This window comes from Corythoichthys intestinalis, chromosome 17 (genome assembly GCF_030265065.1).
Source record: "Corythoichthys intestinalis isolate RoL2023-P3 chromosome 17, ASM3026506v1, whole genome shotgun sequence".
Lineage (NCBI taxonomy): Eukaryota > Metazoa > Chordata > Actinopteri > Syngnathiformes > Syngnathidae > Corythoichthys > Corythoichthys intestinalis.
The window spans coordinates 6,814,680-6,830,231 of NC_080411.1; the positions used below are offsets into that span (position 1 = coordinate 6,814,680).

At 37.5% G+C, this 15,552-nt stretch overlaps 1 protein-coding gene across 1 annotated transcript in view; it reads right to left on the reverse strand.

Annotated features, from left to right (window-relative positions):
• Window positions 1-9,001: 9,001 nt before the first annotated feature.
• Window positions 9,002-15,552, reverse strand: part of slc27a6 (solute carrier family 27 member 6) — a 68,366-nt gene continuing 61,815 nt past the window's right edge. Inside the window, exon 11 of the mRNA XM_057818333.1 lies at window positions 9,002-12,193. The gene's annotated coding sequence lies outside the window, so the exon portion shown is untranslated. The remainder of the gene's footprint in view (window positions 12,194-15,552) is intronic.

The window sequence follows — 15,552 nt, forward strand, 5'->3', positions numbered from 1 at the left end:
AATAAATTTTGTTCCATTTCACGATTGTGTCCCACTTGTTGTTGATTCTTGACAAAAAATTAAAATTTTACATCTTTATGTTTAAAGCCTGAAAGGTGGCGAAAGGTTGCAAGGTTCAAGGGGGCCGAATACTTTTGCAAGGCACTGTACATAGAACAATATATTTAAACAAATGTTAGCAAGCCCTTCTGTGTGTCACATTTGCTTTATTATTTTTTTTTTTTCGGGCTCTTGCGAAATACTGCTGCCGTAGCTTCAAGTTGCTATAATTTCTCGCTGCGTATCTTCCCTGTAATGTTGTCGTACATGTCAGCGTGTCTTGTTTAGTAATATTGCGTCACATCGAACTCTTTGAAAACAGCGACTGTCTCTTTGCAAATGAGGCAGACACGGTTGTTGCGTGTTTTATTGAAGAAATAGTCCAATATCCACCTATCCTTGAAGCGTCGGCCATCGCAGTCAACTTTTTTTTTTTTATATTGATTGTCGCCATTTTAGAAAATTGGAAGTAAAGGGTCACACGGGGTAATGTTGCTTATAGTGCTGCTGTTAAAGTTTTTCAAACTTTTGTGAGAATAGGCTGATTTTGTGTGGACAAGATAGTTGTAGATATCAGGGTAGCAGATCTGTCAGGCAGAGAGGGCGAAGACAGCGGGTTGAAAAATATTGATTTAGGCATCAAATATGGATCTGGCGAATGGATAGACTGAAGCTTTTCCACATAACGCCTTTTATGCAACGCATCCAATGAGTTAACAGCGTCTGAAAGCACCGGGGCTTCCATGAATTGCTCTATAAACTGAACGACTAATTGAAACCATTGAGAATAGGGCTAAACAGAGACGGACAATATGGCGGCCGGATACAGCGACACGTCATTCTGTGACGTTGGTGAGTAGGGTCTATATTGTGACTAAATATTGCCATCTAGTGTATTTGTTGAGCTTTCAGTAAATGATACTGTAGCCATTTAACTGTTCTGCCCAAATGCATGATGGGAAGTGCAACCATGACTGTGCGTAGTGGCACCAATTGATATATCTTCTCTGCGTTGGGAAATAATTTAAGGTGTTAAGAAAAAGATCAACTATTACCTTTCTTCCCCACATTGCTTCCCACGACATTTCTAATTAGTGAGAGAGGGATAGTAAGGCTTTAGCCAATTAAAAAAAAGCTCCAAAGGCTGCCAAAATTCACTCTACTCATTTTACGCTGCCATTTAGCTCTATATATAGGTAAAACGGCACCATTATAGATTGAACGTGACAATGCGTGAGTGGGTCGTGCAGCCCATGCGTCAATTGCGTTAAATATTTTAACGTGATAAATTTTTTAAAAATTAATTACCGCCGTTAACGCGATAAATTTGATAGCCCTACTTTAAGCCAAAACTAGAGACTCTGGATGAGTGTAAGACATTTTGACTGTAACGTTAAATACAATTAGAAAACGATTTAATTTAAAAAAATATATATATATATATTAAAAAAAGGCATGTCCGATATTTTTTTGCCGATTCCGACACTTTGAAAATGACGTGATCGATGTCCCGATCGATCGGGACATCTTTAAAAATTACCTTGAAACCAGTAATCGTCACATGTCTAGCTGTGAGAACTATCGTGTTTTGCGATTGCTTATACTATGGACAGTTAACACAAATTGCTGGCACAAGAAGCAGCTCTAGTCCCAAGAAAACATTCTAGCATCCACGCTGAAACCTATTGTATGATGTGTAGATTACAACCAACCAACACGGCAGATTGACTAAAACACCAAAGAGAACTATTAGATAAGAAAATTTGGCTCAGAAAATTGACCCGTTTTTCTTTCTGACATCGACAATAGCTGTATTTACAGTAAATGTTTCTGTTCAAAATACAAGGGACTAATGGCAAAATATCTTCAGAAACTGGTAACACAAAGTACCGTGTGCCTGACGAACATCCTTTTGTAATGTAATCCAATAGCAAGCGAGCGCATTCATTTTTATCATTAAACTTTTCACACAGAGAAACTGATGACAAGTTTCAATCTCGACCTGAAACCTTCTGAGAAGTGCCTGAATTTATAGTTTTAAACATATGTTCTCTTTTAAATATCCAAATTACTTTAAAAAATATTCATTTTCTCAATGCTTCTTGACAAACCAGCTGAAAACGGGTGCACACCAGTCAGATAGTAAACAGAACAGGGCCTAAAACTACACAGTGAATCCTTTGTTTTCATCATTCCCTGATTATTTTAGCTTCAACAAGCATATTTTGCTTCGTCTGCTCTATTTTGAACAGTATTTAATAGCATAATGTCAAAATTCCACTGACTAATTATAATTATGCCAAACTATATTCACAGCTTAGGGTGACCAAACGTCCTCTTTTGCCCGGACAAGTCCTACTTTTACGTAGTATCCTCGTCGTCCGGGTGGGTTTTATAAATTCATAAAAATGTCCGTTTTTTATGATTTTTCACGGGAACAATTTGAAGAGAAACCCTGCGGCCGATGGGTGGCAGCGCCTGCCTGCGATGTTATGGCTCCTAGTAGTCGGGAGGGAAGGAGTAGTTCTTCTTGTTTTTGTTGGCAGTTTACCCCTATCATGAGGCATTACCGCCATCTACTGGGTTGACGATTTGGCCACACCGCCTTAAGTTTTTTAAGATAAATTAAATATGTATATAATGGCAACTGTTGACTTTGTCGGAGCTTTGACTGTAAAATCCCGTTTGGTGTCGCATCGTTGCGCTGCCGATGATTGTTAACTTTTATAGAAAAGTTTGATTTTTGCCTCAGCTAGCTATCAGTAAGCTAAACCGCGCTAGGCATTATGGGTAACGTAGTTTTGAACTGCTACGTTTGGAAACATGCTGGTTGGATAGTTTGTCAGTTTATTTCGGTTTTTGTTTGTGTGCACTCTAGAACATTGAATGAGAATATCAATTGAATGGGAATAACAATTTGTCAAGGACAATTGTCGTGATAGTAATTTATAAAAATGTTTAGTTGGCACACAGCCTACTGTGTGTATGTGAATTGACTGGACTACATTTCCATGGGTCTGCATTATACATTCTACAGTATATATATGTATATTTTTTAGTCATTATTTTTTCAAACTGCATTTTTCCATCCAGAGTGAGGGGCACACTTTAAATATATTAAAGTGATATAGGCATCTTTGAGTGAACTTTGAGTAAAATTCAAGTATCTTGAGGCCGGGCAGAGTGTCCTCTTTTTTGGAAATCAAAATATGGTCACCCTATCATAGCTATTACAAAGTACTGCTATTTTATGTATTTTACGGAGCCCCTAAAGGAACATCGACAGAAATAAAATAAATTTCAGCAATGTGGTGCGCACCAGAAATTAGAATTATTATTGCATAAATGTTATTCTTAGAATTGTATTATTTACAACTAGACTATTTGCTATGCTAGCTCTACCCAGCCAAATGTTATCACATGCTGTTCATATATATTTACAAGGTAGTTCAACTCCATTCCTAATTTATAAAACATGCATGTTTGAGCTATTCTCCATTAAAAGTAGGAAAATATTTCCTTTCCATTGTGTTCTTAAAGTGTGCTAGGATTCTGATGACTGGTGTTGAAATCGTTGGTGGATGATATCTCATCAGCGCCCTCTGCTGGTTAAAAGAAAGCTGGTCGAAAAAACAATACAGTAATTGATGTACAGCAAATGTTCTGTACGCAAAAGCAGTCACACCCCCACAAATATCATCATTATCACAAAATTTGTGGCTCTCAAAATTTAAGTAAAATGTATGATATTTTTAAGACTGCTCAAAATTTATGACTTTTAAGTTCCAGCAAAAATGATCAAACCATCCCAAGCAGATATCGGGTATTCATCATTTGTGGTAAAATGCAAGTATTGTCATGGATTCATCTCTTCGCTCTTGTGTTACCAGAGTTTGCGGTTTTATTTATATTTTTTCCAGAATAGTATAGTTAAATATACCGTAATTTTCGCACTATAAGGCGCACCTGATTATCAGCCGCCACCCACCAAATGTGACTGGAAAACGGCATTTGTTCACAGATAAGCCCCACTGGACTATAAGCCGCAGTTGTCCTCACTGTATTGTGGGATATTGACACCAAAAGATAATAACCGGTAACACTTCATTAGATAGCGGCATCAGAAGACCAAATGAACCACCATGAAGATTTGAACCAATTGTTTGCTAAGCTTTATTGCTTCAAGAAGCTTCATTTGGCCATCACTGCTCCCTTGGGGGAGACAGTCAACCTCTGCTGTCAACACTGTTGTTGTCCAACATGCCTCCTAGCATGCATTGCAGCGCAACAGATGTAAATAACAATCAAAATACGTTCTTAAATGTTCTGTACTAATTATTTTTCAATTACTGTTCCTGTTGTTTAATTAATTGCTAGTTATGGTATTTGGTAACACTTTATTTGACAGTGGCGCCATAAGACTGTCATTAGACGATTAGACATAATTATGACATGACACTGTCATGAGCATTAACAAATGCTTATAACAGTTATCATTTAGTTTTATTTGGCAAATTATCTCACTTTGAATGGATTTAAAAGATCCTAGCTGTACATAAATGGAGTTGGTAACATAATTTACACTTAATGACATCTGTCATAAGCATTCAGTAATGCCCATGATAGTCTCATGTCATAACTATGACGGTGTTATGACAGTCTTATGACGCCGCTGTCAAATAAAGTGTTATCAAATACCATAACAAGCAATTAATGAAACTGGAACAGTAAATGCATAAATAATTAGCACAGAACATAAATTTTGATTGTTACTTGCATCTGCAATGCATGCTAGGAGGCATGTGTTGCCAATGAACCCAAATAAATCAACAAATAAGCCGCACTGGACTATAAGCCGCAGGATTCAAAATGAACGAAAAAAGTAGCGGCTTATAGTCCGGAAATTACGGTATTTATATATATATTTTACGAATGTTGACTCCACACATAATTTCGGTTTTGGGTGATAATGCAAAAATGAGCTATTAAAATGGGTATACGTAGGGCTGCAGCGATCGATTATTTTTGTAATCGATTAATCTATCGATTAGTTAGCTCGAATATTCAAGTAATGTTATTAGGATCATTTAATGCGTTGCAGAATAAATCTTAAAACATGTAAAACAAAGAAACAAGTACTTATGTCTGCAATAAAATTTGGGCTCGCTAAGATTGCACTTTCAAAAGAGAATTAAATGCGAAAATAAAATAAAGGAATTTTTCTTCAAACTTTCATTTCACAAGCGCCATAAATGCATTTAAAATTAAAATACCTGAGCTTAGCCCCAAATGATACAAAAATATGAAAAAATGAGGATCTACGTACAACAAAAGAACAATTTGCTAACTTACATGGCAAAAGTCCGCTAGCTTAAATGCTATAAAATGCTAATGTCTTTTTTACAATGCTCTTAACAAATCGTTCAAACACATATACCCACAAAAACTGCTAAATAGACTTCAAAAATAAATAGCGAATGCATAAACAAATGTTAGCTCAAACAAAAACATACCTTATGTTTGTCTTAACAGGGTGCAGCTGGATTCAGCCATGTTAGACGAGTTAAGGCATATTCAGTGTTGCCACTAAAGGGGAACTGTATCCAACCAAATCATTAAAACTAAATGCAACACTTTCAAAACAACTGATTAAACAAATCCTTGAAGCAGCAAAATTTAATTTGAAGCTTTTTGTCCTAATCTAATTACTCGAGTTAATCGATTAATCGTTGCAGCACTAGTTATGAGTAATGTCGTGTAAATTAGTGCAAAGTGGAAAAACAGTTTAGCTAGTCAATTTATGCAGTGTCATAAAAAATTCAGAACCTTTTGGAATTTCTCACATATCTGCAAAAAACACCATCAAAAGTGATCTGAACTTTGTCAAAATCACACAGATGTAATAACTGTCTGCTTTAACGACATGCACATCTATCAGGACTAATCTTGGCCCATTCTTCTCTACAAAACTGCTGTAGTTCAGTCAGATTCCTGGGATGTCTGGCATGAATCTCTGTCTTTAAGTCATGCCACAGCATCTCAATGGGGTTCGAGTCTGGACTTTGACTTGGCCACTCCAGAACGTGTATTTTGTTCTTGTGAAACCATTCTGAAGTTGATTTACTTCTGTGTTTTGGATCATTGTCTTCTTGCAGCATTCCTCTTTTTCGCTTTACTATACTCGAACCCCATTGAGATGCTGTGGCATGACCTAAAGACAGCAATTCATGCCAGACATCCCAGGAATCTGACTGAATTACAGCAGTTTTGTAGAGAAGAATGGGCCAAGATTAGTCCTGATCGATGTGCCAGACTAATTTGCAGGTACAGGAAGTTACTGCTGCCAAAGGTGGTGGGGTGCTGTCTAAAAAAACATTGTTACTCGTTTAATGTTCGCAAAACGGCAGTTGGACACTCCACAGAGGTTTTGGAAAAATATTTTGTGGACTCATGAAACCAAATTTGAAATTTTTGGGAGTAACACACAGCGTCATGTGTGAAGGAGAAATGGAACAGCTCACCAACATCAACACCTCATCCGCACCGTGAAGCATGGTGGAGGGAGCATCATGGTTTGGGGCTGTTTTGCTTCCTCCGGGCCTGGACAATTTGCATTTATGAAATAATGAATTTAAAAGTTTATCAGGATGTTTTGCAGGAAAGCCTGAGGCCGTCTGTCAGACAGTTGAAGCTAAAAAGATGGATGCTGCAACAACACAATGATCTAAAACATGAAGTAAATCAACTTCAGAATAGTTTCAGAAGAACAAAATACACGTTTTGGAGTGGCCAAGTCAAAGTCCAGACTTGAACCCTATTGAGATGGTGTGGCATGACCTAAAGACAGCGATTCATGCCATAAATCCCAGGAATCTGACTGAACTACAACAGTTTTGTAGAAAATGGGCCAAGATTAGTTCTGATCGATGTGCCAGACTGATCTGCAGCTTCAGGAATCGTCTGGTTGAAGTTGTTACTGCCAAAGGGGGTGGGGACATAATATCAAATGTGATGGTTCACGTACTTATTTTTCCCCCTTCCGTCATTGTTGGCAAACTATCCTCATTAAAATATGAAAACCTATAAATGTTTGGGTCGTTTTAGTTGAAGCAGACAGTTTTTTCGTCTGTGTGATTTTGACAAAGATCAGATCACATTTGATGTTGATTTTATGCAGAAATGTGAGAAATTCCAAAAGATTCAGATACTTTTCCATACCACTGTAGCTGTTCAGACTTTGTGGTCCCAACTCTTCGCTGATTTCAATTTGAAATATATTTTTTATAATATAGTGGACCTCAGTAAGCAATTTAGTTTATGAACAAAATCAAGAAATATTGCTTCTGTTTAGACAGTCTGCCTACACCTGTCAAAAACAACACACAGAATGGAAGTAATGCAAATATTTTAAAGTGATCCTCGATTTTTAAGACAAGTAACGCTTAAAAGATAAATATTAGTATGAGTTATAATAATTTGATATTAGTAGTAGTATGTCATTGTTTGCATACTATTCTCAATAAAAAATGAAAACTAATAAAGGTTTGGGTGGTTTTAGTTACAGCAGACACTAGAGATGTCCCGATCCAATTGATCGGGTCCGATCACGTCATTTTCAAAGTATCGGAATCGGCAAAAAAATATCGGCCATGCCTTTTTTAAATATATATATACATTTTTTTATTAAATCATTTTCTAATTGTATTTAACATTAGAGACATAATATGTTACACTCATCCAGAGTCTTTAGTTTAGGCTTAAGGTAGGGTTATCAAATTTATCCCGATAACGGCGGTATTTAATTTTTAAAAAAATGTATCACGTATTTAACGCAATTAATGCATGCACTGCACGACCCACTCACGCATTGTCGCGCTCAATCTGTAATGGCGAAGTTTTACCTATACAGAGAGATATTTGTATTTAACGTTACAGACATAATATGTTACACTCATCCAGAGTCTTTAGTTTTGACTTAAGGTAGGGTTATCAAATTTATCCCGATAATGGCGGTAATTATTTTTTAAAAAAATGTATCACGTTAAAATATTTAACACAATTAATGCATGCGCTGCGCGACGCACTCACACATTGTCGCGCTCAATCTGTAATGGCTTCATTTTACCTATACAGAGAGCTAAAAGGCAGCGTAAAATGAGTAGAGTGAACTTTGGCAGGCTTTGGAGCCTTTTTTGATTGGCTAAAGCCTTACAATCCCTCTCCCTACGATTAAGAAATATCATGGGAAACAATGTGGGGAAACAAGGTAGCAATTGATCTTTTTCTTAACACCTTATGTTATTTCCCAACGCAGAGAAGATATATCAATTGCTAGCACTACAAACAGTCATGGTTTCACTTCCCATCATGCATTTGGGCATGGCTACAGTATCATTTACTGAAAGCTCATAAAATACATGAGATGGCAATATTTAGTCACAATATACAAAGTCAAAAGTCTTTCTATCCGTGGATCCCTCTCACAGAAAGAATGTTAAGAATGTAAATGCCATCTTGAGGATTGTCATAATAAAAAAATACAGTACTTGTGTACTGTATGTTGAATGTATATATTTGTCCGAGTTTTATTCATTTTTCTCTTAATGCATTGCCCATATATATGATCGGGAAAAATTATCGGGAATGATTGGAATTGAATCGGGAGCAAAAAAAAGCAATCGGATCGGGAAATATCGGGATCGGCAGATACTCAAACTAAAACGATCGGGATCGGATCAGGAGCAAAAAAAAAAAAACATGATCGGAACAACCCTAGCAGACACTGTTTTTCATCTGTGTGATTTTGACAAAGATCACATCACATTTGATGGTGATTTTTTGCTAAAATTTAAGAAATTGCCAAAGGTTCATACCACTGTAAAGTGACGAAATTTTCTACAGGCGCTCCTAATATTTTCGGTGAAAAAGGAGCCTTGCTGCACAGGAAAAAAAAGACGACAAGTTCAAGGCGAATGTGGAAAATCTTTAATTCAAATTAATATTTAATGAAAGAAAATACAATATTAATATCATTAGGACATACTGCATTAAAGTACAACATTTTCAACATAGTGAAAAAAAAGTCATTTTTCATCCGTAATTATCGTGTTAAGACTGCCAACAGAAAGGCTTCAATGCATAGAGAAGAGATAAAAGTACCTGAGTCAACATTACACCTTAATTACAACGTCAAATATGAGTGCAAGTCTAAACTGGATCTGGCTCAGTTTAGTCATGACAAAGCTTCAGATGGAAAATGAAAATCATCATTCACAATCAGACATGAACAAAGAACCTTCTAAAATGCTCAACACATTTAGCCATGTCTGTGCAGTTGTAAATAACAAATCCTTCAAAGCAACACTAGGTAACTTTTCAATCTTTATAAAGTATTTTCGTAACATTTGTGATATGTCTGATCTTGTTTTTCTTTACCTCTGGAAAAGGGATTTAATTGCAGGTAAACAACTAAAATTAACATTGTTTTACTCATTGAACCAAATATATCAACAAAAATGCTCATTCTAACTGAGGAAAAAGTTAGGACATCCTACCACGTAAAAGCTAGTGCTACCTCCTTTGGCTAAAATAACTTCAGTCAGACGCTTTTTCAGCCATCTACCAGTCTTTGACATCGGTCTGAAGAAAGTTTGCGCCACTCCTCAGCGCAGAATACTTTCAATAGTGACTCACTGTTGAAGTGAATGAAAACACCATGGTGAGATCAAAGGAGCTGTCTGAGGCCTTCAGAAAGAAGATTGTAGACGCTTATGAGTCTGGTAGGGGATTTCAAAAGATCTCAAAAGAACATGAAATCAGCTATTCCACCGTCCGGGAAATAGTTTACAAGTGGAGGACACTCAAAACAAGGTCTGGCCGTCCAAGCAAGTTCACCCCTAGAGCAGACCGCAAGATGCTAAAAGAAGTCTCCAAAAACCCTAAAAACTGTTGGAATTTAGTCCCCCCGGCCAAAGCTGCACGGAAACGGCGTCAGCCGAATGGAAATGGTGCTCCGCTGTTTACCGCCCCCGCGAACCAAACCGGGAGGAAGCAAAACTCCGCGCGTTGTCTTCTTATTTTAACCCTTTGTACTGACTCCATGTCTCAAAAGTTCGAAGAAGACTCACCGAAAACAGGTTGGCAATTTATTCGTCGACAATGGTCAAAAACAAGACAAAAACGGACGACGCAGGGACCAATGCTGAATCCAAAGCAAGGGTAGATAGAAAATGTGTCTGAGCAGCAAAAATCTGTCTTATCTCAGAGTCCAATGTTTTTTAAGTCCGTGGTGTAGGAGGCCGGGCCGAAGGTGTGTCCGGGCGTTGCTTTTGGGACCTTCCCTCTGTGGCCGGCTTTGGGCGGTTTAGGTTCGTGCATGGATGGGACGTGGTTGTCACAGCGACCGACGCTGGTCTTGACGTCCCAAGCGCCCGCTATGAACTTTATTATCTGGGCTGGCGCTACTTCTTTTAGGACAAAGCGCGCTGGTCTTTGTCCTTGTTCGTTGTCGGGAGAACTGCGTCAATCTTGCTCGTGACGAACACGTTGGGCTTCTGTGATAACATGGCGTTGTGTATCTATTCTGCTTCTTTAAACTATGGTGTGCTATTTATTTTACATTAGGTGTGTTAGAGTAGTGCAGTCCTACAGTAAATATGAGAAATGATACTATTCCCTGATTAATTATATTACGTGTGTTCGAGTAATGCAAACAGTTAGATGGTGCCTACGAGAAACTGTACCATTTTTCCTTTTCCCCCTCATGAGCGCCAATAAGGTGATTCACTTTACTGTGTTCAAGGGCCTGGAGTGAAGTCTACCTAAACTATAGCTAGATGAATGTGTGAGACTAATGCAAAGAAATATATGTGGTGTGTGTGAGAACGGTACCTGTTCCTTTCTACTGTCATCCCAAGACCTACAGCAGGCTCTTGCTCCTATTAATGTGAAAGTGCATGCCTCTTCAATCAGAAAGACTTCAAAAGTTTAACCTTCATGGGAGGTGTGCAAGGAGGAAATCTTTGCTCTCCAAGAAGAACCAGACTGAAGTTTGCCAGAGTGAATGTAGGCAAAGACCAGGACTTCTTGAATAATGTTCTTTGGACAGCTCAACCAAAAAGTGAACCATTTGGACACCAGAACAGAGGACACGTTTGGCGTAAACCCGATACAGCATTCCAGGAAAAGAACCTCATACCAACTGTGAAGCATGGAGGTGGAAGTGTATTGGTTTGGGGATGCTTTGATGCATCAGGACCTGGCCAGCTCAGCATCTGAGAATCCACCATGAATTCTATCGTGTGTCAGAGGGTGGTTGAAGAATATGTGAGATCATTTGTGAAAAAGTTGAGCGAAACTGGACCCTGCAACTTGACAATGACCCAAAACATACCAGGAAATCCACCAAGGAAGAAATGAGTCCTGGAATGGACGAGTCAAAGCCAAGATCTTAATTCCATTGAAATGCTGTGGGGTGACTTGAAACGGGCTGTACATGCAAGACGGGCTGTACATGCAAGAAACATCTTACAGCTGAAAGTATTCTGCGTTGAGGGGTGAGGCAAACTTTCTTTAGACCGATGTCAAAGACTGGTAGATGGCTACAAAAAGCGTCTGACTAAAGTTATTTCAGCCAAAGGGGGTACGACTAGCTATAAAGTGGCAGGGTGTCTTAGCTTTTTCCTCAGTTAGAATATGCATTTTTGTTGATATATTTGGTTAAATGAGTAAAACAATGTTATTTTTTGTAGTTTAGCTGCAATTAAATCACTTTATTTTCCAGTGATAAAGAAAAACAAGATCAGGCATTGATATGTGCACATTTCTTAACATAGAACTGAATATTTAATGGGGTGTCCTAATTTTTTCACATGTCTGTAATGGAATGACACCTCTTTTATATCTTGAGGGGGTCTGTATCACTTTCACTAAGCCACACATTTGCTATCCGTCATATGCTATTGTTTAGCTGGAACTGGATTCATTACCTTATTAATTTTAATCCTTCACACAGCCGCAGGAAACAGAAATGTTGCTCAATCCATCTGCAGGCGACCATCATGACTTTACGACACTATGCTGGTGTGCGCTGGTCCTCATGGGAAACCCAGTCTTCCTTAAGGCAAAACACTACCGCTGTTGTCCACCGGCGTCGCTAAAATTGACCAAAACTGATAAGTTACCAAGTGTTGCTTTAAATGGCTATTTATGCTGTAGAAAACAAACATTATCTCTGAGCACTTTTTGTGTAGATTAAGTCTTAAATCACATAGCAGCAAACAAAGCAAATGACAAGATATATCTTTTAAATACATAAAAAGCTATAAAACTAATTTGAGCACCTCAGAGGTTTTGCAGTAACAATGTCATTTCTGTTCAAACAAGAAATATCCATAGAGTAGCTAGAGCTATTTTGTGGACGGATGGCTTAAAATAATTTTTTTTAAAGCAGTGCAAAATCTTTAGATCACACAGAGTCACCCATGACTCTCCAAAAAGAAATATGTTCCATATCTAGAACTCGGCAGCACAGTGGTTAGCTCATCTGTCTCACAGCTTAAAGTCAAAGTATTCCAGTTTCCTCAAATATTCAAAAAAATAATATGCATGGTTAGTTGAGGACTAAAACATACGTAGTGTGAACCTAATATTGAATTACTCAGTTTTAAAATGATTACCATAATTTTCGGACTATAAACCGCCACCCACTAAATTTGAAAACGGCATTTGTTCATACACCAAAAGATATAACGGATAACACTTTATTTGATAGCAGCATCATAAGATTGTCATAAGACCAAATGAACCACTATGAAGCTTCAATGCTTCATTGCTTCAAGAAGCTTCATTTGGCCATCACTGCTCCCTTGGGGAAGACAGTCAACCTCTTCTGCCACCTGCTGTCAACATTGTTGTCATCCAACATGCCTCCTAGCATTTATTGCCACGCTACAGATGTAAATAACAATCAAAATTCATGTTCTGTGCTAGTTATTTCTTCAGTTTCTGTTCCAGTTGTTTCATTAATTGCTAGTTATGGGATTTAGTAACACTTTATTTGACAGTGGTGCCATAAGACTGTCATTAGACAATCATAATTTTGACATGACACTGCCATGAGCATTAACGAATGCTTATTACAGATGTCATTTATTGTCAACCAGCAAATTAACTCATTTTTCAATGGATGCAAAACATCTGAGCTGGACATAAATGGACTTAGTGACATAACTTGCCAGGTGACACTTAATGACATCTGTAATAAGCATTCATTTAAACCCATAATAGTGTTATGTCATAATTATGATGGTCTTATGGCAGTGTTATGACGTCGCAGTCAAATAAAGTGTTGCCTATTAACGCCAAATAAATCAACAAATAAGCTGCACTGGACTATAAGCCTCAGCTGTCCCCACTATATTATGGGATATTTACCCCAAAAGATATTACCGATAACACTTTATTTGACAGTGGCATCATAAGACTGTCATAAAACCAAATGAACCACAATGAAGCTTCAATGCTTCATTGCTTCAAGAAGCTTCATTTGGCCATTGCTGCTCCCTTGGGGGAGACAGTCATCCTCTGCTGCCAACTGCTGTCAACACATGTTGTCGTCCAACATGCTTCCTAGCATACATTGCAGCACTACAGATGTAAATAACAATCAAAATTCATGTTCTGTGCTAGTTATTGCTTCAGTTCCTGTTCCAGTTGTTTCATTATTTGCTAGTTATGGTATTTAGTAGCACTTTATTTGAAAGCGGTGCCATAAGACTGTCATTAGACAATCATAATTTTGATATGACACTGCCATGAGCATTAATTAATAATTATTACAGATGTCATTTACTGTCAACCAGCAAATTAACTCATTTTTCAATAGATGCAAAAGATCTGAGCTGGACATAAATGGAGTTCGTGACATAACTTGTCGGGTGACACTTAATGACATCTGTAATAAGCATTCATTTAAGCCCATGAAGGTGTTATGTCATAATTATGACAGTCTTAAGGCAGTGTTATGACGTCGCAGTCAAATAAAGTGTTGCCTATTAACGCCAAATAAATCAACAAATAAGCTGCACTGGACTATAAGCCTCAGCTGTCCCCACTATATTATGGAATATTTACCCCAAAAGATATTACCGATAACACTTTATTTGACAGTGGCATCACAAGACTGTCATAAGACCAAATGAACCACGATGAAGCTTCAATGCTTCAAGAAGCTTCATTTGGCCATCAGTGCTCCCTTGGGGGAGACATTCAACCTCTGCTGCCACCTGCTGTCAACACATGTTACCGTCCAACATGCCTCCTAGCATGCAATGCAGCAGTTAAGATGTAAATAACAATCAAAATTCATGTTCTGTGCTAGTTATTTCTTCAGTTACTGTTCCAGTTGTTTCATTGATTGCTAGTTATGGGTATTTAGTAACACTTTATTTGACAGTGCCACCATAAAACTGTCAAAAGACCATCATATTTATGACATGACACTGCCATGAGCATTAATGAACGCTTATAACAGATGTCATTTTCTGTCATCCAGCAAATTATCTCACTTTTGAATGGATGTAAAAGATCCAAACTGGACATAAATGGAGTTAGTGACATAATTTGCCGGATGACACTTAATGACATCTGTCATAAGCATTCATTTATGCCCATGATAGTGTTATGTCATAATTATGACGGTTTACAGCAGTGTTATGACGGCGCTGTCAAATAAAGTGCTGCTTATTAACCCAAACCATGTTCTGTGCTAATTATTTCTTCAGTTACTGTTCCAGTTGTTTCATTAATTGTTAGTTATAGTATTTAGTAACACTTTATTTGACAGTGGTGCCATAAAACTGTCATAATTATGACATGACAGACACAATCATTGGCAAATAATGAATGCTCATGACAGATGTCATTAAGTGTCATCCGGCAAATTATGTTACTAACTCGATTTATTTCCAACTGTGTTCTTTTACATCCATCATAAACCAATCATATCGTCTTATAGTCCGAAAATTACGGTACATTTTTTGAGATGTAGTTTTTAATTATAATGGAACAGTTAGAAACCACTGTTAGTATGCTAGGAAATACTGTGTGTGATAACAAATATATTTAAAGTACTATCACACAGCAAAACAGGAAACACACATTTTCAAACTCTTGTAAAGGAATAAAAATTGTTTAAGCGTTAAATTGTGTTTAGGGTGGACATAATTGTGCAATTCTTTTGTTATTTTTGCTCTGTTTTACTAACAGTGAGGAAAATAAGTATTTGAGCACCCTGCAATTTTGTCCCGAAATCACAGTGTAGGATTTTTTTAAACAATTTATTTGCATTATACTGCTGTAAATAAGTATTTGAACACCTGAGAAAATCTATGTTAATATTTGGTACAGTAGCCTTTGATGACAATTACAGAGGTCAAACGTTTTCTGTAACTTTTCACTGAAGGAGTCTGATATACTAGGCAGACTGCCAGAATCCTGCCACCCGAACCGCCG